This window comes from Somniosus microcephalus, chromosome 3, assembly GCF_052327205.1.
Source record: "Somniosus microcephalus isolate GS21.2 chromosome 3, FLI_Smic_1.0, whole genome shotgun sequence".
NCBI lineage: Eukaryota > Metazoa > Chordata > Chondrichthyes > Squaliformes > Somniosidae > Somniosus > Somniosus microcephalus.
The window spans coordinates 341,629,555-341,634,885 of record NC_140989.1 but is presented as its reverse complement, the minus strand read 5'-3'; positions in this window follow the sequence as shown (position 1 = coordinate 341,634,885).

The window sequence follows — 5,331 nt, the reverse complement described above, 5'->3', positions numbered from 1 at the left end:
TGGCAAAAAGGGACAAAATCATGAATTCCATTTCCAAAACACCAGCAGTAATCTTATAATCCCATGTATTAAAAAAATAGAATTTGTCTTATTCAGTCGGTGGCCCTATTTATAAATCAATAGATTTACAGATCCTCAAAACACCAGGAATCATATGTAAGAAACTGGACTTACTCAACTATTTTAAACCGGCCTTTCCTACATTAACTTCCAAACTGAGGACAAATTTTGATGACTCGGCCTGTTTTCTATATACCTAAAGACATTTTAATACATCTGAAACTGCAATTTATTATCAGTTATGAGTTGAAGAGACCCCCATGACTGCATGAAATGACTAGGTAAATAGGAACAGGAGTAGGCCCTTCAGCCCTCGAACCTGTTCTGCTATTCAATGAGATCATGGCTGATCTGTACCTCAATTCCATTTATCCGCCTTTGTTCACTATCCCTTGGTACCCTTACCCAGCAAACATTACACAAACAGGCCATTCGGCCTAACAGGTCTATGCCGCTGTTTATGCTCCACACGAGCCTCCTTACTCTATTAGACCCTATTAACATATCCATCTTTTCCTTTCTCCCTCGTGTACTTATCTAGCTTCCCCTTAAAAGAATCTATGCTTTTCACCTCAACCACTCCTTGGGGTAGCGAGTTCCACATTCTCACCACTCTGAGTAAGGCCATTTCCCCTGCATGCCTTATTGGATTTATTAGTGAGTTATATTTACGGCTCCTAGTATTGTCTCCCCAACAAATGGAAACATCTTCTCTACGTCGGAAACATCTATCGATCACAGTCTTGAAAATTTCATATTGACCCAGCATTTACAGCCTTTTGGGAGAGAATTTCAGATTTCCACGACTTGTGTGAAAAAGTGCTTCCTGATTTCACTCCTAATGGCCTGGCTCTGATTTTAAAATTATGCCCCCTTGTTCTGGATACCCCCACCAGGGGAAATAGTTTATCTGTATCTACCTTATCGAATCCTTTTATCATTTTAAACACATTGATTAGCTCACCCCTCAAACGTCTAAACTTGCAACCTGACCTCATAATTTAACCCTTTAAGCCTTGGTCTAATTCTGGTGAATCTGTGCTGTGCCCTCTCTATGGCCAATATATCTTTCCTGACGTTCAGTTCCCAAAATTGAATGCAGTCCCCCAGATGTAGTCTGGCCAAGGCTCTGTACAATTGAATTCTAATCCCCTTAAGGAAGATTAGACTTTTTGATTACTTTTTTTGTACCTGTGTGCTAGCTTTTAGTGATTTGTGTACATGGACAGCTAAATCCCTTGGCTCCTCCACAGCTCCTAGTCTCTCACCATTAAGAAAATATTGTGATCTGTATTTCTCAGATCCAAAGCGGATGACCTCACACTTCCCCCACATTGCACTCTATCTGCCATAGTTTTGCCCACTCACTTAGTCTGTCTATGTCTCTTTGTAACTTCCTGCTCCCATCCACACAACTTACTGTGCCTCCTAACTTAGTGTCATTTGCAAGCTTGGAAATACAACTCTCTATTCATTCATCCAAATCATTAATATATACGGTGAAAAGCTGAGGCCCAGTACAGATCCCAAAGGGACACCACTTGTCACATCCGGCCAATCAGAGTAAACTTCCTTTATCCCTACTCTCTGTCTCCTACCTTCCAACCAATTACTGACCATTGTGACAAGATTACCGCTAATTCTGTGTGCTCTCATTTTTGCTAATAATATCTTGTGCAGAACCTTATCTAATGTCTTCTGGAGGTCCATATAGACAACATCCATCGACACTCTCCTATCCACCATGCTAAAGGGTGTGCCAGTAGAGAAACAGGAAAACAATATAGGGGAACTTCTCCCATGACATGGGGAGTTCAAAAATCACGGAAGTAAATCTTGATCTCAGTTACTGTGCATAGCCATCCATTCCCCCAGTGTTTCCCTTTTGTGACTGGTTATGGTCAGTGTCTCCTACTACCTAATCTAGTGCTCCTTTTAAGTGCTACCTTAGTGGGATAAGGAAGTGTGATGGTGCTGATAAATGATAAAGTGGCTCCATTGAAGTCAATGAAATGGAAAATCGGGTGAGGGGTATAATGGTCGGCCAATTCAATAGCGCCCATTTTATAGCATCGCCCAAAGTTAAAATGACCCCTATAGAGTCTTATATATTATATAAAAAGGATATAGAGGTACTGGAGAGGGTGCAGAGAAGATTTACAAGGATGATACCAGAAATGCGAGGGTATACCTATCAGGAAAGGATGAACAGGCTGGGTCTCTTTTCTCTTGAAAAAAGAAGGCTGAGGGGTGACCTAATAGAGGTCTTTAAAACCCACCCATTAGCCTGAGAGCCACAGTGGCAATGCGTGCATGAAAAATTTTGATAGAGTGGATACAGAGAGAATGTTTCCACTTGTGGGGAAGAGCATAACTAGAGGCCATCAATATAAGATAGTCACCAAGAAATCCAATAGGGAATTGAGAAGAAACTCCATGGCATGGACTGGTTGGTCCGAATGGCCTGTTTCTGTGCCGTATATCCTATGTAATCCTATGCAAAATTACCCCTATAGAATCTTAGGGCAGGCTCTCTTGATGACACCTCCACTTTAGGGTGTGAGCCAAGCAATGCAAAAACAGTCATCTGTACATGTGGTGAATAAAATGCAACCAAAGAGTATCTCCACTATTGTCCTTGATGTTACACAAAAACCATGGGACACCACTCCATTCCTGCACTAACATTTTATACAGCCTTCACCCCAATCAACTTTTGTGCTCAATACTTCTTACCCTGGTGCTTCCCCTTTGTGAAAGGGTACGGTGTGTTTCTTCTACTTACTGCGAAGCTGTACAAATGATGCACCCAAGAGATTGCATTTATGCACTCTGCTGAAGCATTTTGTTTATTTGAAGGAGTGGAGGCTGACCCAGATCTCCAAAAAATTGGCCACTCTTCTGGTCTGGAGCTCATGGAGCAAGACCGCTAACAAAATATCCTCAAAAAGAGCAATCCTGCTTCTTCCCCTCATTGCTGCCATTCTTGATGTTCACCTGAACAAATTGCTGCCACAACAACATGCAGGACAGTTTTAAGGAAACAATGGCCCAGAAATTCGGGTCTCCACGGGTGAGTACGCACGGGGTACTCACCCGTAGGCCCAATGGAAGTGCTGGTTTTGTGCATGCACTGCGCATGCATGGGAAACCGGCATTTCTGTTCCCCTGAAAGAAGGGATTCAGAAGTCGAACGCGTGCGCAGCAGAGGCAGCGCGTGCGCATCGAACTTACGTTTTTTTTGCAGGTTTTCCCAGGAGGGTAAGTCTCCAGAAGTTAGACATGTAAAAAGCAGTCGCAAGGCCTGCTTTTTACAAGGTAAGTGGTGAATTAATTAAAATTAAAACATTTTTTCCACAGGTTTATTATTTTTAAATACTTTAAAGAAAGGTAAGTTTATTTTTAGCCCCGTTAGAAAATGTAATTAATTTTTTCAAAAATTTAAATTATTGTTTAAAATAGTTATTTCATGTAATTTATAGTTTATTTTAAAAATCTGATTTTTAAAAAATTTATTTGAAGATTTAGTGATGTTTTGGGGCTTATAGTATTTATAGGTTTCACAGGTCTTCCTGTCAAATTTATGAATGAAGCATTCCCTGCTCTGATTGGCTCTCCATGGCCCACGTGATCCCAGGGGACGCATCAAACTAACTGCGCCCCTGGGATATGCAAGCTCTGCACGCCGGCAGTTGGAGGAGGCCCAGGATCGGAATCCCACGCGGGCCCACAGCTCAACGGCCAGCGCGGTAGGTAAGTGCAAGTTGGGGGCTTGCACCCGCGGGAAGCCTCCGACCCGAATATCTGGGCCAATAACTCACTGGATAACCCACCCATTAGCCTGAGAGCCACAGTGGCAATTCGTGCAGGAAGCATCAAAAGCAAAATACTGCGGATGCTGGAAATCTGAAATAAAAACAGAAAATGCTGGAAATACTCAGCAGGTCAGGCAGCATATATGGAGAGAGAAATAGAGTTAATGTTTCAGGTCGATGACCTTAAAAGCTGTTCATCTCTTAACATCTTCTGGTTCTGATAAAATCTGTTTCTCTCTCCACAGATTCTGCATGACCTGTTGAGTGTTTCCAGTGTTTTCTGTTTTTATTCCATAATTCTTTATATTTGCTTATTAAAAGCAAATTTGAAAATGTTTAAAAATAAAATGCAATCTGTAGATCATATTTAAGGTTGAGTTCATGCACAGAAAAGAATAAAGTGAACACCGTCATATTTGCTCAAAATATAAGGAACACATACAAAAAAATCTTCAAAAAGATGTTATCATACCCTTCTGGTCATTATTTCAGCACTTGCATGGATCACTGACCATACCATAATTCCCCAGGCATGTTTAAACACGTATTAAAAATATTATTTGAATGCTTTGCCTAACAGTAACGCCTGCTGAAATGCCCGAATCGGGCTGCACTTATAATGGGCCAGAATTTGCAGGCACGGTAACGGTGAATTAAAGGCGCACTTATTAGTGTGTAAGAAATTCAGTAATTTGTGGCGAGGGAGAGATATGGCATGAGTTGCGAATCGCCACAAATTGCTGGACGATTTGCATTGCTCCACTGTTGAGTGTCAAGGAATTGTTGGATTTGCACCCTAAATATGAATTGAACTCCGGGGCAGATAGTTAGGGCTGGTATTTCATGGCATTAGGACCATTTCATGTTCCTGACATGCCACTCGACCTCGGAGGTCCAGAAATGGAACAATTGAAAATATGGAGTCTCACTTCTGCAGGTAGTAAATTGTTCCTAGAGGTTTTTTAAATTTTAAATTTTTTTCTTACTTTTCCTTCCTGTCTTTTATTTCTCTCTCTGAATCCACTCTTTATTTCTCTCTATTTCTCTTTCTGTATCTAATTTGGGTCTATTTCATCCTATTTCTTTGTCTGTTGCTCGCTCTGTTTCTTTCTCTATAACTCCCATTGTTTTAAGGAGATAGACTGTTGGTCCTGCTGTTCACTATGGCCCCATTGCCCTCGCCCTTCCAGCAATTTTTTAAATTCTGAGCCTTTAAGCACTTCTGTGTGGATGGAAAGTGGGGTTGAGCACCCATCTGTATAAAAGTGCAGGTAATGCTACCGAGTGTACTGAAGTCCTGAGGAGTGAGATTTACTCCAGATCCAGGAGATTCTCTCAGTCTGATTTGATTTCCTAAATACAAAAATGTATTCTGAACCTACTTCGAACACATTTTTGTCGCTGAGCCGGTTTCTCCACCCCCCGCAGGAACGACTGAATCCCAGAACTGGAATCC